General features: G+C 41.0%; 1 protein-coding gene and 1 pseudogene across 2 annotated transcripts in view; one reads left to right on the top strand and one right to left on the bottom strand.

Annotated features, from left to right (window-relative positions):
* Positions 1-1,650: 1,650 nt before the first annotated feature.
* Positions 1,651-3,643, bottom strand: LOC127675572 (zinc finger CCCH domain-containing protein 14-like; annotated as a pseudogene).
* A 3,662-nt stretch (positions 3,644-7,305) lies between these two features.
* Positions 7,306-24,750, top strand: part of LOC127675174 (protein FAM104A-like) — a 47,434-nt gene continuing 29,989 nt past the window's right edge. For both annotated transcript variants that reach the window (XR_007975441.1, XM_052171180.1), the window contains exon 1: positions 7,306-7,495. The gene's annotated coding sequence lies outside the window, so the exon portion shown is untranslated. The remainder of the gene's footprint in view (positions 7,496-24,750) is intronic.

The following is a 24,750-nucleotide window of genomic DNA, read 5'->3' as shown; positions in this document are numbered from 1 at the left end:
GCTAGCAGAATGGACGGTGTGAGGTTTGGGGCTAGAGAGGAGAACCAAAAGACAAAAACAAAAAAATAAGAGAGTGGGCATGGCCAAAAGGGCCGGGCTATATAGGAATGAAGAATTGGGTAAGGGACGCCCACCTAGGAGCTGGGGAAATGTAGCATAGGGGATGGGCTGATAAGAGATACAGGTTCTGAGTGACACCGAGAGCCAGTCTGGAGCCAGAAGGCACTTGGCATGCTACCTGATACCACAGAAAGCCATTTGTGCATTTCTTCTGGACCTGAGAGCATGGATCTGTAACTCTAGTGCCCAGTGAGCGGAGACCAAAATCCCTAGGTTTTAATAGCCTGTGAGTTCCAGGTTCAGTTAGAGACCCTGTCTCAAAAAATATAGTGGAGAAACACCAGGAGTTGGCATGTGCAGACACCAAAACAACAAGATCCTAGCTGTTATTGTCTAAACAACTAAAGCTCATGCATAATCTTGGATGTCTCTGGGGGGGGGGATGTAGACCACAACTAAATGGAACATTTATGTTAGTAGGGTTTTAATTTCCTGAGGATGCAAAGGGAATAAGGGTTTTGTTCTGTTTGTTTTGATTTGAGGTTTTATTGTTACCTTTTTATTTTATTTACTTATTTATTTATTTATTTATTTATTTATTTGAGATGTAGTCTAGACTGGCTTCAAATTCACTATTTAGGTGACCCTCTTGCCTCCACTTTCTAAATGCTCGGATGATAAGCTTGTACCACCATACCTGCGTCAGGAATGTGGGCTAATAAAAGGCCCCTGCCCCCATATGAATTCTCTAGTGTAAAGGGTTAAGCAACCAGTAAGTGTTCCGCCATGATCCTTGTATCTATAGGTTTCTTGGTGATATCACTTTCTGAGGTTCATGAAAGCATAAAGAATGGGAAAAGCCTTGCCACATTCTCTACATTACGTAGGAATATTCTGGCTGAGGAAACTTGAAATGCTCGGCCACATTTTTCACATGCATATGGTGTCTGCCACCAGGTTGTATTTACTGTTTTGTAAGCAAGGTGCAAAATATTAATATTAAAAATTTGACACCAGAATAAGTTCTTTGGTGTTGATTAACATATAAGAACAGTTAGGGACATTAATTAGATAAAATCAAAATCAATATGTAAGGCCATGGAGGCAACATTTCTGGACTCCTCTAACACTATCTTCTTAAAAATTGTATTGAGCAAGGTCTGGGTGAGACACCAGATCTTTTGGGTTCAGACTCCATCTTAGAGAACCTGGCCTAAGGTTGAAGTCAAGTTAACTAACAGACTGGTACCTAGCATCCATTTCCAGGCTATTCTTGCCTGTATAAATGCTTGCCTGAAACTGGGCTCAGGGTGGGCCCCCTCTGGTTCTACTGCTTTATGGGTGTGGCCCAAACTTGAGCTTGAATAAAGAGACCCTAGGCTCCTTGGTGGCCTTTTGAGGGTCACAAACGCTTTCTGGCACAACAAGGGCACCCTCCTCCCCGCCCCCCCCCCCACTTTGTGGAAAGGAATAATAAATGCTGAAGTCACTCAATAAACTTACAAACTTGAAAAAATTAGATACTTCAGTTGGGTAGCAAAATTCATATTATGAAAGCAATATATTCTAAATTTTAAGGATGTGACATGCCTATAGAACGTTTGTCATCAGAAGATGGAAGCTTTCAGACTGCATGATCTTCTGCCAGGCAGGACTAGGCATATGTCTTGGTACAGCAATGGTGGGATGATAAAATGTGCAGTCTGGTCTTGTACACTGAGTATTAAGGCTATATAGTGTTTTAGCTGTTGCCATAGTTAGGATTTTACTACTGTGAACAGACATATGACCAAGGCAAGTCTTTTTTTATTTCTATATTCTTTGTTTACATTCCAAATGATTTTCCCTTTCCCGGTTCCCCCTTTCCCCAAAGGCAACTCTTATAAGGACAAGATTTAGTTGGGGCTGGCTTACAGGTTCAGAGGTTCAGTCCATTATCATCACGGTGGGAGCATGGCAGCATCCAGGCTGACATGGTGCAGGAGGAGCTGAGAGTTCTACATCTTCATCTGAAGGTTGCTAGTGGAAGACTCACTTCCAGGCATCTGGGATGAGGCTCTTAAAGCCACACCCACAGCAACACACCTATTCCAACAAGGCCACACCTACTCCAACAGGGCCAAAACTTCTAATAATGCCACTCCCTGGGCTGAGCATATACAAACCATCACAGGTGGTAGAAGGGTCATACTATTTTCTTACAAGCAGGGAAGTAATGGCAGAGCTGGCCATTAGAAGATTGTGTTGCTGACGACACTGGTTTTGGAGTCAGTACTAGGGCTCTTCTACTCATGTGAGTGAAGGGACAATCTGCTTTAGTACACTTTGTGCCATATTTATAATTTGGATGCACAAACAAACGTTTTTCAGCAAATTTGCAGTTGGGAAAGGCTTTGCAAGGTGAAATGGGATGATGGTATACACACTCATCCTCACTTTTACAAGCAGGCCAGTACTTGCACCGCTCCGAAAGTTTTTCTGGTTTCTGTGCCACACTCAGGTCAGGTCATCTCAGCCTTGGAAAAGCTATCGTCTGGGTCCTCAGGCTGCCTGCTCAGCAAATGTATCTGCTGTGGGTGGAGGAGACCTCTGAGTCCCTTGTTTGAGGCTGAAGTTTGCTTTACGGGTTTCGTTCCTTCAAAGCACATCTCCTCCTCTTGATCTGACATGCATCCTGTGGGGCTAGGGACACCATCCAGCATCACTATAAACTTGGGACTTGCAGGTTTATCTGGTTGTACAAGATCCCGTGTCTGCATAAGGTTGTCCTGAAAGGACCCGAAGGGCATCTGCAGTCTTCATCCCCGAATCCTGGTCTGGTGTCACTACTATTTCCTCAGACAGCTTTGGCTTCTTCAGAGTAAATGACCCTGTGTCTGCATGGACCATGGATTCCATGTCATAGTAATCGTGACTCACCTCCGTCGTGTCTACCATTACTGGATCAATTTGCACTTGGAATAACCATTGCCTCTGCTGTGGTCCTTGAGTCTTTTTCTGTATTATCTCCTTTTGCTTCCTCTTCTTTAACAGGGGAACTTATTCTGGGGGCCCTGTTTTGCCCCGGGCCATTTATGCTAGCAATTTTTCTTAAGAAGTTCGAGTTCTGGGAGCAACTGGAAGTGTCTGTTTCTGTGGAACTGCAGAGTAGTTGTTTTTGTTACAGACTCTTGAGGTTCAGAGATAGCCTTGAAAATTAGATTCATGTTTAGCTTCTTTAGAAGGTGGAAGAGAAGGTCTCCTCTCTCTCAGGCTTGCTGGGACTGGCTAACAGGCTGCTGGACAAGCTTCCTATCTGGGACCCATAATCCTCCTCTTCTTCCTCCTCTTCTCCATCATGGCTAAATTGTCTTACTTTGACAACTGAACTTACCACTGGTAACTTTCTTTTCTGAAAGTTTTCCCCCCTCAATACTCATTTTAGCCAAGTTGTTCCTGAAGAAGGGGCTCTAAGTATCTTGACACTGCTAAGCACTTCTGACTCACACAGTATGGCGTCATACGGTGAATCGAATTGCGTTGTTCCCTAGAAACAGGGACAGGTCCCCTTAATGGCACTCTGGATCATGTGGCTGACCTCCATGGGCCAGCAGCAGGCAGCAGGGTCAGCACTGCACTGTGCTTTGTTTACCTGGACCCTGCAGCCTGTCCCCTCCTACACTGCCTCCACCCCCCCCCCCCTTTAAAGACAAAGTCTCTATGTAATCCTGGTTATCCTGGAGCTCACTATGCAGACCAGGCTGGCCTCTAAAGTGCTGGGATTATAAGCATGGGCCACCATGCCAGGTACTCTATTTCTATGCTTTAGATAACCTGTCTTATGTGCAGAGGTTAGGTTAGGTTACAGACCCTCTATCTGCTCTTTCCTCTCAACTAGGCCACACTCCCTGTAGCCTTCCTCTCTGAGCACAGCTCCATAGAGTGGCTGTGAACTCGCAGCTGTGACAGAGTTATTTCTCTCCCTTAAACAGCTGCAAACTGCAAAGAAAATCCAAGCCTCTGAGGAACCTTACCCAGGGACCATTTCCCCAGTGCTGTGCAGGCGCAAAGTGGCTGTGAATTAAAGCCTCAGTTCTTATCAGGTGCCCAAAGCCATCTTTTAAATTATTTGTCTAGTAGAACTGCAGACATAGAATTCCAAGTTCTTTTGTTTGAGGATGTTTTCTAATGTCTCTATCATTGTAGCATAGCCTTATCTATCTATGACTTTGTAACTGCTGCTAAATGGAGAGTTAACTCTTGCTTTTGATTCAGTAGAACATCATTTGAATTGGTTTGTTGTAGGTTTAATATCATTTAATACCTTCAGTACCAGCATATTTAGTTTTATATGCTGTGTACAATGAATTTATAACGTTTTATATATTATTACTTTTAAAAAGTGTACTCTGTGGGAATACCGTTGGAATTACACGTGAGGCTCTGGTTTTGACCTTCAGCACCAAAAAAAATAAGTAAATGAATAAACATCAGTAAAGAAAAACATATCTCAAAGGACCACTCTAACAGCCCAATGTTTCCTCATACATTTTAGAAGCTCAGACTAACCAGTCACTCTACTCCTTGTTCTATGGAAACTGCAGCGAAACTTCAGCTGGAGAGAGAAAGAGAGAGAGAGAGAGAGAGAGCATGCCTTTAATTCCAGCACTGAGGAGGCAAACACAGGTAGATCTCTGAGTTCCAGGCCAGCCTGGTCTACATAGTTCCAGTACAGTCTAGTCTACAGAGTGAGTTCCAGGACAGCCAGAGCTACACAGAGAAACCCTGTTTCAAAAAAAAAAAAAAAAAAGACTGTCAAAATTCAAGATAAAAGTGGGTTTTCTTTTCTTTTGCCTTTGACACTATGGTGCCCTGGCTTGGCTAGGTCTAAACAAACCTTAACTCTTAAAATATTAGGAAAGGACTGAGCAGACAGATCCCCTTTTGTAAACCATTGACAGGCGAAGATGCCTCCTATTGCTGGCCACGTGCTCTGGTCTCCCTCTCATTCTGAAGCTTGTCAGCTTTGATTCTTAAAAACACATAGTCATAGTCATATGATTTTTTTAATAGAAAAGAACATAGACTCTGGAATTCTACTTTTCAGGCGAGTTAGGAGTTCCCCTCTACTTTCTAATGTTGCAACAAAGTAATACAATCTAAGATACCAGTAGGAATTATTTATAGACAAAAGCTTGATATAATATTTGGTAAAGTCAACATTGGTAATGTTATTAAAAAAATACATGCACCTGAAATACAAAGCCTCAAATGCCTGTAGAGGTTTAGCTTTCAGTGCCTCTGTATGCAGTCCAGATGCTCCTATGCGCTTTAGGCAGAGCATGGGCTCTACTATGCAATAAGGTGGAGGTAATAAATTAGCTTTATGTTTTATTCATTCATTCATTTATTTTATTTTTGAGACAAGGTTTCACTATAGTCTGGCAAGCTTGAAACTGGCTGTTTATACCAGGGTGGTTCCCAGTTCACTGGAATCTACCTGCCTCTGCTTCTCAAGTGCTGGGATTAAAGGCATACACCACCTCACTTGGCTATATTAGTTTTAAAAGGATGGAATTTTTATTTACAAATAATCTTTTCAAAAGTTATTTATTCATTTATTTTTAAATTGTTCTCAAGACAGGGTTTTTCTCTGTAGCCCTGGCCATCCTGGAACTTGCTCTGTAAACCAGACTAGCCTCGAAATTACAAAGGCCTGCCTGCCTTCATAGTGCTGGGATTAAAAGTATAAGCCACTACCTCCCAGTTTACAGTAATGTCTTAAGGGTTTCTTTAGTGTTTTACAATGTTGTAGACCTGCTGTGCTTAGACACATTATTTTCAGGTGAAAGAGTTTTACAGAACAAAGGAAGTCATAAATCAAGGCAAGTTTAAAATACGTTGATGGATAAACCAGGAGGTATGAACAACAAGATGGAGGAGCTATTCTACAGGCCTAAAATGCTATCGGATGACATCCTTAGCTCTGGGATTGGCAGAAGTAGTGCTCTGTTAAATTAATAACTTCTAAGTGGCTTTTATTTATTATCATAAAATATTAGTTCTAAGTAAATAGCTTCTAAGAGGTTATTTATTATCACAGAATGTTTAAGTTAATAGCACCAACAAGCTTTTTATTTATTATAAATGAGATGTTAGTTCTAAAGTTACCAGCTTCCAAAAGATTTTTATTATTATTATAAGGTGTGTTAGTTCAGATACAGAGTGGGGCCAGGAAGGCTCAAACTAGCTCAAGATAAAATAGCCTCTGAACCTGCACAATTCTTATCGTTCCATAATACTGAAATTCCAGTGGGCCCATCAGTCTCTGCAGACATAAACACAACCACACACAGCTTCTTTTCAGGAATCTTCATCACAAAACTATTTGTTTAAATAAAAGAAACTTTGGAAAGAAAAAAAAAAAAGTGCAGTGCACCAGAGTTGCTAGGCCGGACACAGGAATCTCTGCTGCCTGGATGCTCCATTTGGCTTTTCTTCAACACAGTTAAGAAAGGGGCCTGACCAGAGAACAAAGGGACTTAACTCCAGGAAAATAACAAAGGCTGAAGTAGCTGGAAGAATCGTCCTCTAGAGCCCTGACCTCAAGGTTGGCTCCTTCATAAAATCCTATGAGAAGAAAAAACAGAAAACAAAAAACTAGTAAACTACACATCCAAAAAAGTCCAGATGCTAAAGCAACTGTCAGTAAGAATTGATTCTAAGTTGGTACTGCACTGCCTATAATCTCAGTGTTCTGGAGGTGGAGCCATGAGGATGAGGAGTTCAAATCTGACCTTGGTAAAATACCAAGTTTGGCACCAGCTTTGCCTACAGGAGACCATGGCTCAAACACAAGCAAACATACAAACAAACAAACAAAAAAAGTAATATAGGTCATCTGTGTACAATACTGTTCAAAATATATCTTCTTTTGGTAAAGGATGTGACCTTTTCCCCCCACTGTGTTTTTAGGGTTCAGGTATAATCATCCAAAAAGGCTTTATGATCAGAGCGGTAAGGGCTGGAAGGCTGGGCCGAACGGGAGGAGATCTGGGTCAGTGCTCGAATAGCTAGAACCTAAGAAAACCAGGGCTATGTGGCAGCAAGTCACAAGCTCTGTCCTTTGGCCTATAATAACAATTTTGGAAGTTACATCCGGCAACACTTAGGGAAGCTGGCAGCGACCTCATTGAGAGCACTGCGCAAACGCAAGAATTAGCCAATCTCAGAACGTATCTTACAGCTTCCTTCCGGTGAGGGGGCGGGACTCCAGCTGATTTTCGCTAGGGCGAGGATGGGCGTTTGGGCTTTCATCGCGGATCCGGTTCGCTGTGCTTTCTTAGGCAAGTACGAGTGACTTCGGCGGTTTTCTCCATTCCGCTTACCTTCCGGAGTATTCATTTCTACAACCGTTGACTGAAAAGCAGCAGAAATTTTTTTTTGTTCTGTGCGGGTGAGTGTCAATTTCTTTGGCCGCTAGATGGCAATGTTCACCGCGGTATCGTAGTCCTGCCCACTCCACCCCGCCCTTTGTGCTTAAAAAAAGTGGTTTGTCTAAAGTATGCTTTCTCCATCTGGTTCTCTTTTCCTTGTTTTTTTTTTTTTTTTTTTTTCTTGCTAGTGGATAAAGCCCTTTGCTCTTCTAGTAGGCGGTTTTGTTTTTTCCTTCTGTTGGGCAGCTACTTGTGTTTTGGCTTTTCTAAAAGTCATGCTTTTCTTTAACTTGTCATTAGGATTATCATTGCCATTAGGCTCTTTATAAACATCTTTGTTCTTTCATTTAACCGTTAGCAGGGGTAATAATGAAATTTCTTATCCACATAGCTGTCATCCAGGCTCAATATAGTTTACAATATTGGATTCAGTGTTTTTTCTTTTCCATCCCTATGTGTATAATTTACACACACAGAAATGAGTATTTGTGTTATTGCTTTAACAATTAAAAAAAATTAAATCTCACTGAACACCCTTCCCCCCCCCCCCCCCCCACAGGTGATGATTTGAAAAAGACTATAGGAACTGGAGAGATGGCTCAGCAGTTAAGAGCTAGTACTGCTCTTGCAGAGGTCCCTTCCTAGGACCCACCTTGGCTCCAGACAATCAGATGCCTCTGGCCTACAGGAACACCTCCACGCACACGCACAGGCACATGCATGATTACAAGGCGATAAAAATGAATCTCAAAATGAGAAAAAGACTTGAACATTTTTTCCCAAATGTGACATTGTCATCTGATCACTGACTTTCCTCCTTATGCCAGTGTCGTGTGCCATAAAGGATGGCGCCTAAGGATTGCACCATGCTTGCTGTGCTTTCCCCTTGCTCACCAGTACACTTTCAGTTCAGCATCACAGCAGCTATGTGTTCTGAACTTTGGTGTTTGTTGAACAAATGACCAAGTGTCTGATTTCTTCAGGGTACACCATTCTCTATCCATACTACATGACTGAGTCAGATCAGGCCTGGTGGTACAGGCCTGTAATCTGGCTACTGGGAAGATGGGTAGGAAGGTTTGCAGTTCAAGGCCTGTCTGTGCTGTAGAGTGAGTTGAAGGCCAGCTGGTACCGTCGGATGAAACTGTGTCTTGAAATTAAAAAGAAAAATAAACAGGAGAGCTGGAGATATTGTTCCATCGTAGACCAATGCCTGGCATGTTCATCCCCTTCCTATGAGATTCAGGAAAGCGTTTTGCGAAGTAAGTGTGAGATTAGACAGTGATGGACCAGGGATATTGGCCAGTTTGGGTATTCTGGTTGCTCATATTGATACCCTTGGTTATTGTCTCAGTGTCTGTGTGGGAGCAGAACCTGTTTTAGGGGGTGGTGACCTACCTAATGGGGGATGCCTGTTTCTTTTTTTTTTCTTTCTTTTTTTCTTTCTTTTTTTTTTTTTTTTAAGCAGGAAAACTGTTTTCCAGCTTTTTATTCTGGGCTAGTGTCTGTCTTTGACACTGAGATGCGTTTCCTGTATGCAGAAAAATGTTGGGTCTTATTTATGTATCCAGTCTGTTAGTCTATGTCTTTTTATAGTGGAATTGAGTTCACTGATGTTAAGAGATATTAAGGAATAGTGATTGTTGCTTCCTGCTATTTTTGATGTTATTTTTATGTTTGTGTGGTTATCTTCTTTTGGGTTTGTTGAAAGAAGATTACTTTCTTGCTCTTTCTAGGGTGTAGTTTCCCTCCCTTATATTGACATTTTCCATCTATTATCCTTTGTAGGAAATCTTATCCTTTGTGGAAAGATACTGTAAATTTGGTTTTATCCTTGGTTTCTCCAACTATGGTGATTGAGAGTTTTGCTGCATATAGCAGTCTGGGCTGGCATTTGGTTTCTCTTAGGGTTTGTATGACATCTGCCCAGGATCTTCTAGCTCTCATAGTCTCTGGTGAAAAGCCTGGTGTAATTCTGATAGATCTTCCTTTATAAGTTACTTGACCTTTTTCCCTTACTGCTTTTAATATTCTTTGTTTGGTGTATTTGGTGTTTTGATTATTATGTGCCAGGAAGACTTTCTGTTCTGGTCCAGTCTGTTTGGAGTTCTGAAGGCTTCTTGTTTTTTCATGGACATCTTTTTCTTTAGGTTAGGGAAGTTTTCTTCTATAATTTTGTTGAAGATATTTACTGACCCTTTATGTTGTAAATCTTTGCTCTCTTCTATACCTATAATCCTTCTCATTTTGTCCTGGATTTCCTGGATGTTTTGGGTTAAAAGCATTTTGCATTTTGCATTTTCCTTCACTGTAGAGTCAATGTTTTCTATGTTTTTTTCAGCACCCGAGGCTCTCTCTTCTATCTCTTATATTCTGTTGTTGATGCTTGCATCTGTTACTCCTGATTTCTTTCCAAGGTTTTCTATCTCCAGAGTTGTCTCCCTTTGTGATTTCTTTATTGTTTCTATTTCCACTTTTAGATCCTAGATGGTTTTGTTCAGTTCCTTCACTTGTTTGTTTGTGTTTTCCTATAATTTTTTAAAGTGCTTCTACCCGTTGACCTATGTTCTTCTGTATTTCTTTAAGGGAGTTATTTATGTCGTCCTTGAAGTCCTCTATCAGCATCATGAGATGTAATTTTAAATCCAGATCTTGTTTTTTTGGTGTGTTGGGGTATTCAGGACTTGCTGTGGTGGGAAAATTGGGTTCTGATGGTGCCATGTTGCCTTGGTTTCTGTTGGTAATGATCTTGTGTTTGCCTTTTGCCATCTGGCTATCTCTGGTGTTAGCTGGTCTCGCTGTCTCTAACTGGTTTATCTGTCCTGCAAGCCTGTGTATCAGTACTCCTCGGAGACCTGTCCTCTCTGGGAGGAATTAAGGTATGGAGAGCTGTGATACAGGGTCAGCTCAGGAAACCAGAAAGAGCCTGTCCCCAACTGATTCTTGGTTCCTGTGTCCTGATGTCTCTGGGCAGGTCCCTCTTGGGCCAGGAGTTTGAAGAGAAGTGGTGGTCTTACCTGTGCACACTGGTTTGTAGGCACTCCTGGCAGATCAGCTCTCTTGTGGTGGTATTTGTGTGTGTAGCTCTGTGGCCCAGGATCAGCTCTGGGTGCAGAAGGAAGTCAGAAGATTCCTGTCCCAGGCTGCTCCTGGGCTCTTGTGTCCTCAGGGTTAGGGGCTGGTTCCTCTGAGCAGCAGGGGTGGTCCTCCCTGTGCTCTCAGGCCTCTCCACACTCCTTGGTCCTACCTCCCGGGGCCACCTGGATATGGTGCACTATGGCAGAGAATCTCAGTGTATTTTATTTAAAGATAATTTCTCCATAAAGTGAAAAGAATATTATTGTACTAACATACTGTTTCAACATCTCCAATTATCCACAATGAAATTTTAGAAGTAGATTTATTAGGTCCAAAGGCCAAACAGTTCATTCACTCTTGGAAGATTACTCTTTCTATGAGGATTCTTGTTTACTATGCCTTTTTTATGATTTATAATAAATTATTATAAATATTATAAACTAATATTTAATATAAACAGCCATTGCCATATATAATTACATTAAATATCAGTTTATTAAATTATTTTCACTTTAAAATATTAAATAATATTTCTGCTTATTTATGCAAATTTAACATTTTGGTTATTAAATATAAATATATATAATTATTGTTATTATTTTGTTACTGAGTATTGACCTTATATATGCTAGGCAGATGTTCTACCACTGACCTAGATAGCCCAGCTCTAATGTTTTTGATTTGTTTGTTTTTCTAGGCAATGTTTCTCTAGGTAGCCTAGGCTGTCCTCGAACTCAGAGGTCTGCGTGCCTCTGCCTCCTGAGTGCTGGACTTAAAGGCATGTGCCACCACTGCCCTGCTACAAGCCCTAATTTTTAAAGGTAGTTAGAGATTATTAATTTTAATAGTTGCAGGTATAGAAATTAGCTACCATCCATCACCTGCATTGCAAATTTTTCTTCTTAATTGAAAGTGAGTTTTCTCAGTTTATTACCAAGGCAGTTTTTTCATCCTAGTAGGTAAAATTGACTTAATTTGTTTCACAAATTTGGGTCATCCTTACACACAGAAGCCATTCATACATCTGTGGATTGTTCCACTTTTAAAATCTGTCCTGCTGAAGTGAGTACTGCATTGCAAAGCTTTGACTTTTCGTTTTAACTTTGCAGTTATGTTTATCATTTTCAGATGTATAAATTATCTTTTTCTATAACCAAATTTATTGATCTTTTACCGCAGTGCTGGGATAAAATTTACTGCTCAGACTGTGCAAGGTGAGTGGCCAGCTGCTGAGCTATACCTTCAGCATTCCAAGGGTTCCAACACCCTGTTTTACGGACTTAGTCTTATGTAGAAAGCTGAAGAGATCCACCCCTCCTGTTATTTATTTATTTATTTATTTATTTATTTATTTATTTATTTATTTATATTTTATGTGCATTGGTATTTTGCCTGAATGTATGCCTGTGTGAGGGTCTTAGATCTCGGAGTTACAAACAGCTGTGAGCTTCCCTGGTTGTATGGGAAATTGAACCTGGGACCTCTGGAAGAGCAGTTAGTGCTTTTAACTGCTGAGCCACCTCTCCAGCCTCCTGTTGCTTATTTTTAGTTTTACTCTTGAGTTTCTACTTACCATGCTTAAACTCTCCACTAAAATGTCTTGAAGACCAAAAGAAACAAAAAGAAAAGAAAAAGAAAAAAAAAGAAGAAAATCCACAGTACCTTCATAGGAATGCCCACCCTTAAGTCCTTCCCCCATTCCTCCCACTTCTTTGAGGGTATGGGGCTCTCCTGGGTATCACCCCATCCTGGCATTTCAAGTATCTGAAAGGCTAGGCATGTCCTCTCCCAGAGGCCAGACAAGGCAGCCCAGCTAGAAGAACACATCCCACAGACAGGCAACAGCTTTTGGGATAGCTGCTTTCCATTTCAGGACCCACATGAAGGCCAAGCTGCACATCTGTTACATTTGAGCAGGGAGGCCTAGGGCCAGCCCGTGTATGTTCTTTGTTTGGTGGTTCAGACTCTGAGAGCTGCAAGGGTTAGTTGTCTCTGTTGGTCTTCCTGTGGAGTTCCTGTCCCCTTCAGAACCCACCATCCTTCCTCTATTCTTCCATGAGAGTCTCCAAGCTCCCTCCACTGTTTGGCTGTGGGTGTCTGCATCTGTCTGAGTCAGCTGCTGGGTGGAGCCTCTCAGAGGACAGCCATGCTAGACTCCTGTCTGCAAGCACAACAGAGTATCATTAATAGTGTCAGGGATTGGTGCTTGCCCCTGGGATGGGCCTCAAGTTGGGCTGGTTATTGGTTGGCCATTCCCTCAGTCTCTGCTTCATCCCCTGTGCCTGCATTTCTTGTAGATGGGATAAATTTGGCCTTGAAAGTTTTGTGGGGGAGTTGGTGTGTCTGTTGATCCACTGGGGTTTCTGCCTGGCTACAGGAGGTAGCCTCTTCAGGTTCCATATCGTTAATGCTGTGAGTCACAGCTAAGGGTTTCCCCATTGATTCTTGGGTATCTCCTTATCCCGGGTCTCTGTCTCACCCTGGAAATGCCCCCCACCTCCTCACCCCCTTCAGTTGCAGATTTCATTTGTTTTCATCGCCATCTTGCCATCCTGTCCTTCCCCACACCTGATCCTGAAACCCCTATTCCCCTCCCCATCCCTTCTAGTTCCTTCCCTCCATCTGCCTCTCATGACTGTTTTTATCTTATGAATATTTTATCCATTCTTCAGTTGAGGGACATCTAGGATTTTTCCAGTTTTTGGCTACTAAGGATAAAGCTGCTATGAACAGAGTTGAGCAAGTGTCTTTGTGGGGTGTTGAAGAATCTTTTGGGTATATGCCTAGGAGTGTTATAGCTGGGTCTTAAGGTAGGACTATTCCCACATTTCTGAGGACCCACCAAATTGATTTCCAAAGTGGTTGTACAAGTTTGCGCTCTCACCAGCAATGAAGAAGTGTTTCCCTTGCTCCACATCCTCGCCAGCATCTGCTATTGCTTAAGTTTTTTTTTAATTAATTAATTAATTAATTAATTAATTATATGTAAGTACCCTGCAGCTGTCTTCAGACACTCCAGAAGAAGGCATCAGATCTCTTTATGGATGTTTGTGAGCCACCATGTGGGTTCTGGGATTTCAACTTGGGACCTTCGGAAGAACAGTCAGTGCTCTTAACTGCTGAGCCATCTCTCCAGCTCCCTGCTTGCGTTTTTGATCTTAACTATTCTGATGTGTGTAAGATGGAACCTCAGGGTCATTTTGATTTACATTTCTCTGATGACTAGGGACTTTGAACATTTATTTCTTTAAGTGCTTCTCAGCCATTCAAGATTCCTCTGTTGAGAATTCTCTTAGCTTTGTACCGCATTTTAAAGTTGTGTTCTTTGAGTTATTGGTGTCTTCTTGAATTCTTCTTGAATTCTTTGTAAATTTTGGATATTAGCCCCCTGTCAGATGTAGATTTGGTAAAGATCCTTTCCCAATCTGTAGGCTGCTGTTTTGTCTTGTTGACACTGTCCTTTGCCTTTCAGAAGCTTTTCAGTTTCATGAGGTCCCATTTATCAATTCTCAGTTGTACTCTGTTCAGGAAATTTTCCCCTGTGCTAATGCATTTGAGACTATTTCCCACTTTCTCTTCTATTAGATTTAGTGTGTCTAGTTTCATGTTAAATTTCTTAATCCACTTGGACTTGAATTTTGTTCAGGGTGATAAATACAGATCTATTTTATTCTTCTTCATATAGACATCCAATTAGACTAGCACCATTTGTTGAGGATACTTTCTTATTTTTCCTTGTATTGTTTTGGTTTCTTTGTCAAAAATCAAGTGTACACAGGTCTGTGGGTTTATCTCTGGGTCTTCCATTCAATTCCATTGATCAATGTGTCTGTTTCTGTACTAATACCATGGAATTTTTAATCACAATTGCTCTGTAGTATAGCTTGAGGTCAGGGATGGTGATTCCTCCTGAACTTCTTTTATTGTTCAGGATTGCTTTGGCTATCCTGGATTTTTTGTTCATCCATATGAAGTTGAGAATTGCTTTTTCAAGGTCTATAAAAATTGTGTTGGAATTTTGGTTGAATCTATAGATTTGCTTTTGTAAGAGGGCCATTTTTTTTTACTATGTTCAGCCTACCTATTCATGAGCATGGGAGATCTTTTCATCTTCTGATATCTTCTTCAATTTCTTTCTTCAGGGAATTGAAATTCTTGTCTTCCAGATCCTACACTTACTTGGTTAAAGTTACACCAAGTTATTTTATATTATTTGTGACTATTGTAAATGGTGTTGTTTCTCTAATTTCTTTCTTGGCCTATTCAGCATTTGCATAAAGGTGGGTTACTGATTTTTGTTGTTGTAGGTTTTTTTTTTTTTTTTTTTTTTTTTTTGAGACAGGGTTTCTCTGTGTAGCCCTGGCTGTCCTGGAACTCACTCTGTAGACCAGGCTGGCCTCGAACTCAGAAATCCACCTGCCTCTGCCTCCCAAGTGCTGGGATTAAAAGTGTGCACCACCACCACCACCACCACCAACAACAACAACAACCCCCCCCATCCTGATTTCTTTGAGTTAATTTTGTATCCATCCACTTTGCTGAAGGTGTTTATCAGCGAATTTTTGTTGTTGTTGTTTTTGTTTTTTTCCGAGACAGGGTTTCTCTGTATAACCCTGGCTGTCCTGGAGCTCACTCTGTAGACCAGACTGGCCTTGAACTCAGAAATCCACCTGCCTCTGCCTCCCAAGTGCTGGGATTAAAAGTGTGCACCACCACTACCACCACCACCACCACCACCAACCCCTCCCCCCCATCCTGATTTCTTTGAGTTAATTTTGTATCCATCCACTTTGCTGAAGGTGTTTATCAGCGAATTTTTGTTGTTGTTGTTTTTGTTTTTTTTTCCGAGACAGGGTTTCTCTGTATAACCCTGGCTGTCCTGGAGCTCACTCTGTAGACCAGACTGGCCTTGAACTCAGAAATCCACCTGCCTCTGCCTCCCAAGTGCTGGGATTAAAAGTGTGCACCACCACTACCACCACCACCACCACCACCAACCCCTCCCCCCCATCCTGATTTCTTTGAGTTAATTTTGTATCCATCCACTTTGCTGAAGGTGTTTATCAGCGAATTTTTGTTGTTGTTGTTTTTGTTTTTTTCCAAGACAGGGTTTCTCTGTATAACCCTGGCTGTCCTGGAGCTCACTCTGTAGACCAGACTGGCCTTGAACTCAGAAATCCACCTGCCTCTGCCTCCCAAGTGCCAGGATTAAAGGCGTGTGCCACCACTGCCCAGCTATCTCCTTACTTTTTGTCTTTGTCTTTCTCTTCTCAGAAGTGTCATACCTATCTGATTTTGGTTCATTGTATGTTGCACAAGTATGCACGTTGTTTTCAGCCCCATGAGATGGCCACTGTGGAAACAGCCCCTTTCCTCAGACTAGATGGAAGGGCCAAGAGTCACTGGTGGAGAATGGTGTGGGGGTGATGAGGGATGGTTTAGCTGTTAATGGGAGAGCTGAGAAGATAAGCAGAGGCAACTAGTGACTTCACTAGTCAGTGTTATTTTGCTGTTCCCCAGAGCTGCAGGGCTCCACCTGCTTTCCCTGTCTCTGGAGAACCTGACTTCATTACTTCGTCAAAAGGGAACCCTGACTAAAAGCATATTAGGGATGAAAGGGTTTATTTGGCTTACAATTTGAGGGTAAAATTTGTTACTGTAAGGAAGTCCAGGCAAGAATATAAAGCAGCACATCTACAGTCAAAATCTGAGAGAGAATAAACATGGATCCTTGCTTGCTTGCTAGGGTCAGAACCTGGATCCTGACAGCCATAACAAACTATGCCTTGCCACCTGATGTTAATAGGCCAATGAAAGAAACTAGTAGTGAAAAGCAGAGAAAAGATATGTATCTATGTTGGAACACTGGGAAGAGGAACAGAGCTCCAGTGTGCCCTTCCCCCCAAATCCATCTTCAGTGTTCTGGCATGACATGTAGGTTCGTAAAGGAGGCATGAGTTATATTTAACCACAGTCCTGGTTCAGATGTGGTTTCACTCATCTTTGGTACAGCATCAGTCTCTTACAGGGTGTGTTGTTAGAACCATGTGAAATCCATCCCTGGGAAGCAGGCTTGTCTTCTGGCCTGCACCAGGCTCTTGAGTCTTTTCTTTGTCTGAGGATAAGATTCTTGAGGAATGTCCCATTTCCCTAGGGCTGAGTGTACTCTCATGGTTTTCTCCTTGCTCTTGAGCAGTGGTTCTCAACCTGTGGGTGTTAACCCCTTTGGGGATAGACTTATATAATTTTAAAAGCTTACAGTTTTCTTAATTTTGTCCAGGGACTCAATACATTCAGAACACCTGTCTATTACTGACTGTGACAGAAAAACAGTCTTTCCTGCTGCATGGGGCATGACAAAAGGCAGGTAAAGCAAACAGAAGCCAGTAGGTTTTTGAGGGTCCAGTGGCCTTCTGCTCTCTGTCCTTGGCTCTGTGGTGGGTAGTTAGGGTGAATTGAAAGACTCTGAGTTTCCTCCCGAGGAATGGGTTCCAAGGCTGCCTTGAATGGGACGGACCAGTGTATGATGGTGGGTGAGCCAGTTGTTCCTGGAGATCAGCAGTCCCAGCCATCAACCTACCAGCAACTGCACACTGGGAAGGCATGTCTTGGCGAGCCCCAAGAAGGAGAGTTGAAGAAACCTCACTAGCTATTTCTGCATAGGCTCAAGGCCTGCTAATTGTTGGATAGGAACAGCTGAATTTTGATGAGGTGAATCAGGAACTTCCTGGTTCCAAGGGCCACAGCAGGGAAAGTTTATATGGTGAGGATCATTTTCTGGGTCCACTTGGCAAAATATAAATGCATTTTGTAAAGGTTTTGGCTATTACACCATTTTCTTGGGCATGTCATTTCCAGTGCTGGAAGCAAGTTTAAATAAAGCAAGTCATTCTTCTGATGTGTGCGAGTCGGTTTCTATGACCATTAGGTGGCGATATTGCCCTAGGATGTGACCCCATGCATAGTTTCACCCACCCTTTGTGTTTAAAAAAAAAGGAGGGGTTGGAGTTTTTGCCTGCTGGGATGATGCCATTGATTGCTGCATTCCTGCCTTACAATTCAGACTCTGAGGACTTAGAATGCTTTACTTTTTAAATTGCTGTTCTCCTGTGGGGGTATTCTAGACATTAGATTTCTTCTCTGAAAGATCTGGTCATTGTTACCCTTAGTTGTCCTGGGGCATGTGGACATTCTTGCAATAAAGACTCAGTTTCATCTAGAAATTTCTGTAAAGTGTAATGAAAACAATATTTACTACAGTCTCATTGACCTGTGCTTATCATTATTTATGCTTTATGGTAATTGCCTTGTAGGTTTTCTCCTCCATAAAGGTACATTTCAAACACACATATATATCCATAGCTATCCGCCTAGATGCTTTTAACATCTTTTTACAAACACACATCAGCTCAGTAACCACAGCTGTCATCTTAAAGAAGATAAGATATGGTGTATTTTGGAGCTATTTTGACTGCAAGACAGATTTAGGTTACTCCAAATGCCATGTTCCAACGTGGAGGAAGTTTCATGAAGTTTTGCAGTTTTGGAGAATAAAGCGAGTTTAAAATACATCGGAGGATGCATCAAAGAACTAGGTATGCCGTCTGAGCTTTTGCATTGGTGGAAGCTAGTGATCTAAATTAATAGATTCCAAAAGGTTACTATTAGTCACAAGATGTTCCGGTGTAGAGGTGGGCAAGGAATGGCTAGTCTTCTGTAGGGCTGGAACTAGCTCAAGGAAAGTTAATTAAACTCTGGACCTGCAGCATCTCTTATCTTCACAGTGTTCTCTGCAATTCTGTCAATGAGTCTACATCACAGCTTCTTTACATACACACACACACACACATACACACACACCACTCCATGGTTGGGAGAAGAGTTTTATTTTTATTATAGATCAGAGAAGGGGGGAGGGAGAGAGACAGGGAGAGAGGAGCAGGCAGGCAATAGCCAGGGCTATGAGAGCAGAGTGGGAGAGCCCTGCGGGTATAAGGGTTATGTTTTTTGGGAGGAGGACAGGTTAGCTGAAACAGCTTGGGAACTAGCTTGGGTCTCTGGTCTGTTGGAGGCTGAGTTAACAGAGAAGTAGATTCCTCTTTTAGAGGTTGGGGAGCTATAGGAGCAGGCAAGAAATTAATGGTGTTTCCTAGTAAACTGTAAGCCATGTTGCAGGGTTTCTGAAGAATGTTGAATGTTTTCTGAGTAAGAGTCTAGCCTGAGCTGAGCCAAACTGCTATTTGGGGGGTTGGGACCTGACCCATGTGTTAATTACCCAGTCTCATATTTAGTATGAATCACCTTGACCAATTAATCATTTGAAAAGCTGTGAACATTTTTCTACATAAAAACATTGTTCCTAAGGACATGGTTTGCTTTCTTTTCACCATTTTTTCCCTTAGTACTCCAAAAAGTGCCCAGAAGTATGCTTTGAACATGCATATTTTGTTCAGTATGTCTATAAGTGATGATTTCTTCAGAGTAATTTTCAAAAGACTACATTTTAAAGATTTGTTTTTAATTGTCTCTGTGTGTGTGTGTGTGTTGTGTGTGTGTACATATGTATGTATGTACACATAAGTGCAGTGCCCACAGAGGCATCCCATCAATCCCCTGGGACTGGAATAACAGGCTATTATTGTGAGTCACCAAATATGGGTGTTGGAAATTGAACTTGGGCCCTTTGCAAAAACATTACTTTCTCTTAACTGCTGAGTTATCATGCCAACTTTTAAAAATGTTTATAAATATAACATATTTCATAGTGCTTTATAGTGTCTAAACAGTTTTCTGACCGTGGCTTTTCTTTCCATGTAACACTTTGTTCTGAGCTCTGAATATGTTATTATAATTAAAATAAATCTTTTGTGGCTGAAGACATAGCTCAGTGTTTAAGAGCACTTGTTGCTTTAGTAGTGGACAGAGGTTCAAGTTTGAGCACCCACATGGTGGCCCACAACCATGCATAACTCTTAATTTCAGGCGTTCTTGCCCTCTTTTGACCTCCATGGGCACCAGGCAGGCACATACATGGTACATAGACATACATTCAGGCAAACTATTCATATGCATACAAATGAATTTTCACAAGTTTAAAAGTAAAATTCTTTACCTGGGTACTTAGCAACAGGAAAGCATCTTGCAAACTATGTTCAGTGTAGAGTGTAATGGATCAGGTGTTTTTCTTGCAGTGTCTGGAGACTCTTGATGATTGGCTTCACATCTGCATGGTATTTTCCCACAGTATAATTCATCATTAGATGGTATTAGTACCAGCTTCAGGAAGTGATAGCTTTCATAATAGCCCAACTGGCTCTTAGCTTGTGTCTTGCTAGTGCTGCACGTCATGTTACTATTATTTCTCATATTTCTGAAAATGTGGAGTAGACTTTTTTAAAAAAGATATTGACCCTGATAAAATGTACCTTAAAAAGTTTATATGTGGATTCGAATCAAGCCTTGAGCTTTGTGTATGTCAGGCAAGTATCCTACCAACTGAGCTAAATGACCCTCAGCCACAAATACACTCTTTAAATGCCATAGCTCATGTATGTTGTATATGTTAAGCTTCTCATTTTTGCTTTCTAATAGAAAAAGAACAGTGTCATTTGTAGGAATCCATGGAAGAAATTGTAATCAGAAAAGCATATTTATGCATTTTTCAAAGATATCCTCACCATAAAATGAAGAATATTTTGTGTACATAGATTTTCACTATAATGAATTGTTTGTAATATATTTCTAGAAGCAGACTTACTGTATTAAAAACATAGACTCTGGCCGGGTGGTGGTGGCGCACACCTGTAATCCCAGCACTCTGGGAGGCAGAGGCAGGTGGATTTCTGAGTTCGAGGCCAGCCTGGTCTACAGAGTGAGTTCCAGGACAGCCAGGGCTATACAGAGAAACCCTGTCTCAAAAAAACCAAAACCAAACCAAAACAAAACAAAACCAAAAAAACAACCAAAAAAAAAAAAACATAGACTCTGTATAACTTATATACAAATCTAGTCATTGCTGAGCTGGAGAGATGGCTTAGAGATTAAGAGCACTGGTTGCTCAACAGAAGTTTTGAGTTTAATTCCCAGCAACCACATGGTGCCTCATAATCATTTAGGATGAGATCTGGTGCCCTCTTCTGGCATGCAGGCATACATGTAGGCAGAATGTTGTATACATAATAAAAAACAAACAAATAACAACAAAAACAATGGGGCTGGACAGATGGCTCAGTGGTTAAGAGCACTGACTGCTCTTCCAGAGGTCCTGAGTTCAAATCCTAGTAACCACATGGTGGCTCATAACCATCTGTAATGCGATCTGGTACCCTTTTCTGGTGTGTTTAAAGACAGCTACAGTGTACTCATATACATATTAAATCTTTTTTAAAAATGTCATCCAAATCTACCTTTTCTGTCACTGCATTTTACTCCTATTTTTCCAGTTTCCCAGTGTCCTGGTAAAGTTTCCCTGGATTACCTAGGGAGATACCAAACAAAACTCACATTTGTGATTTCTCTCAAACTCCCACATATTTTCCTAGACTTGCTACCTGTGAAGGTGTATACTTCTAGAACACTTAAAATGATTATTATTTATATGTATATGTGTGTACCTGAATATCTGTACACCATGTACCTGCATTTCTGCTAGGAGTAGTCAGAATTGGGTATTAGATGTCTTAGAACTGGAGTTAGAAGCAGTTGTGGGGCATTTGATGTGGATGCAGGGTACTGAACTATCTTCTGGAAAAGCAGTGAGTGATAACCATGGAGCCAGCTCTCTAGCCTTGGACTCTCCCCCCACCCCCTTGTGTTTTGTTTTTATAAGACAAGGTTTCTTAGGCTTAGCTGTCCTGGAACCAGCTGTATAGACCAGGCTAGTTTTAAACTCACAGAAATCTGCCTGCCTCTGCTTCCGGAGTGCATAGATTAAAGGCATGCACCACCACCACCACCACCACCACCTGTTTATTTTCCTTCCTCATAATTTTCAAACGTGTGGTAATGTTAGACCCTGTCCTAAAATCTCAGTAGAAATGTTGGAGCCCACATATTCTGATTCAGCAAGCTCCTTGAACATGCACATTATCTATGAGGAAGGCATGACAGCTGTGCAAATTGTTCTCTTCATCAGATTGGGTGGAGGGACTGAGAGTTGCTGGTGGGGGGTGGGGGGTTTGGGGGTGGGATGGTGAGAACAAGAAAGACATTCTGCTGCTGTGAAAGAGAGAGGAAAAGCTGATGGTGCTAGCCTCTAAGTGAGACAGGTACCTTCCGGGGCAGACTTCTGTATTAATGTTCCTTCAAGATGTTTTCATTTACTTTCAGTTAAAGCTGAGCATGCCTAGAGCGACACATTCTTGCTCATCACTTTAATCTCTTTAGATGTGTGCTCTAATAATGACCTTAGTGAACATACTTAGAATGGGCCCACCCCTATATGAATATGTATAGGATGCTTGAATAAAATTCCCGTGTTCTTTCTGTTCCAGGAGGGCATTACTTTGAAATAGGCCTGTGCTCACTTTACATGTTATAGGTAATAAATCTTTCTTCAGTTTTGTTTTGGCTTTGCTAATTTTAGCCATTGTGAACCATTTTGTATTCATTAACAGTGGGTGTTGTGACTTCACCAACAACTATTGTTCTATTATTTCCACTTTAAAGGGGTTCTTGATTTTGCAGAGAAGACCAGCATAAATTTGTACTTCTTTTATATCTTTTATATGTCCATTGACAACCCGACTCAATGTCGTCGTGAAGAAGCCTAACTGCTCCCTTGAGTCTATCCAGTGGATTGTAGGAGTTTACAAAGCCAGTTTTCCTCATACCTTTACTTCATCATTAATCCCTTACTCTAAAATGGCATTTTATATATTTTTGGTATATTATTTTGAGACAATGTCTAGCTATTGAGCCAAGTTGGTTTAGAAGTCTCATTATCCTGATAGTTTCTCTTGAGCTGTAATTTCGAGTTTGTGCCATCATATTTAGCTTAACAGATAATATCTATTGTAGTCATTTTGGAATACACGGCTAAGACAAAAGGGAAAAGAATAACCAGGACTCAGCTACTCAAACAAATCCCTTGTAATAGGTTCCATATTTCCAACATGTTTTGTATATCATAGTCTTTTTTTTTTTTTGTATTTGAGGAAATACAGTGCCCCATACTGAATTCTGAAGTTGTTTAGTTTATTATTAGGTAATTAGTATATTTGATTAAACCCAGAATCCAGTACTTCAGCGTATATTATCCTTTATAAAATACTTAAAATGTCCTCTATTGTTTTTGAAATAGAAAAAAAAAATACAATGCAACTGGTGAAGGAGAAGCTTGAAGCAGTAAAAATGGATGCTATAAAGGATTTTCTAGTGAGCTTGCTTAGGAAGTATTAAATGCCACAGAGGAGAATTTAGCTAAATGAATGCTGCCTTCCAACAAAACTGGAAGATAACTGGTGTATTAACATGACTTGTTGGAAACTGAGAAAGAAGATTCTGTACCACTATTGAAGTTTCAGGTTGCTGGGAAAGTTTCTGCTAATAATCACTCACCACGATTGACTTCTATTTAGGCTCCATTCCTATAACAAAAGGGGACAACCCTGACTTAGAACCAGCTATTAAAAAGGACATACCTCTAAGGGGCAGTGCAGGGTTACTATTACCATTAGTTCCTGGTCTGCCATTATGTCCCCTCTGCTCTCATCAGTAAAAGCACAGTTAGCTAACAACTATTCAAAACCAAACCAAAACCAAAACAAAAAACAGACAAAAACCCTAATTTTTGGCCAGATTCTCTGAGCATTAGCCAGAGCTGGACAAGTTCCATAAAGAGCTTTTTCTTCATTAATTTCTTAATTATGAAGTGTGCAGAGTGATTTCCCACTTGGAAGACATTATTTCTGTTACACTATAATAAATATTGTTACTAAATCCTTATCCACATTTGAGATGATAATTCTTATTTTGAGCTCTACAAGTTGACATGTTTCTGGGAGTTGCTGCATTACAGCAGCCTGTTTCTGGCATTCCTAAGATAGGCACAGCCATCCATCTATCATCAATAAGCCGATTAGACAGGTAACAATGAAGATTTCAGGTCTGCAAGGTCAGCCATATGAACTGTAAGCAGCTTGCAAAATCTCTTTCCAGGAGACAAGCTCCCTCTCTGGCTGGCACCTGAGCTTAGCCTTTCCCTTCCCAGAATAAGACTCTTGGGGTAAATTCCTATTTCTTAGGGTCCATTGTCTCAATAGTCTGATAACCTAAGCCAGGGGTACAAGTATTTCTTTTTAGAATACCTTGGCTCCTGCTAAGACTGTTTGAGATACATTCTTCAAAATTCCTTTGAGAGCATTCATCAAGAGTGTTTTACTGTACCCTAGATTAATGCTACCCTTTTAAATGTTACTAAATTGACTTGGCTATAAATTATATCAGAGGTGTACATTTCCATATATTTAAGACCTATGCATCTGTTTTTACATGTTTTTTTTTTTTTTTTTTTGTATAAAAGGTGAACATACAAGATATATAAGAGGCTGTTAAAATGAGTATTTTGTGATCAGGACTATAAATTCAGTGTTAGAGCATTTGCTTAGCACTGCAAAGCTCTGGGTTCAATCCCCAGCTCAGCAAAAAGTAATGACAAAGGGAAAACATGCTCATATGTAAATATTTAAAAGGTGGTAGAAACCGCTCTCAGGAACTCAAAAAACACACATTTTGGAACCTGGGGCAGTTCCCAATAGAATCACAGACCTGCTCTCGACAAACTACCCTCTTACCTCTTGTCTAGCCTCCTTGTTACCTTTGTGCATATCTGTTTAAGAGTCAATTTACATTCCAGTGTCTGTTGGGCTCCATGGGACACACCTGTAATTCTGCATTTAGGAGATAGAGGCAGTAGGATCCGGAATTCAAGATAGCCTCAGTTATGTAGCTTTTCAGAGGTCAGCATGGACTACTTGAGACAAAAAATACTCTCACAAAAAATACTGAAATTGAGTCACTTGTATATTTTTTTTATGTTGTAATACCTTACCTTGGATACATTTGAACAATCCCTCCACACTAAGATTGCAGACAAGGACAGAGCACATAAACTTTCCTTGACTAAGTAACCTGATATTTCCTTGTATCAGTGCCCAGGTAGGAATGAAGATATCATAAGGAGTTACTAAACATCTGC

This window comes from Apodemus sylvaticus, chromosome X, assembly GCF_947179515.1.
Source record: "Apodemus sylvaticus chromosome X, mApoSyl1.1, whole genome shotgun sequence".
Taxonomy (NCBI): Eukaryota; Metazoa; Chordata; class Mammalia; order Rodentia; family Muridae; genus Apodemus; species Apodemus sylvaticus.
This window is presented reverse-complemented; position numbering and strand designations above follow the sequence as displayed.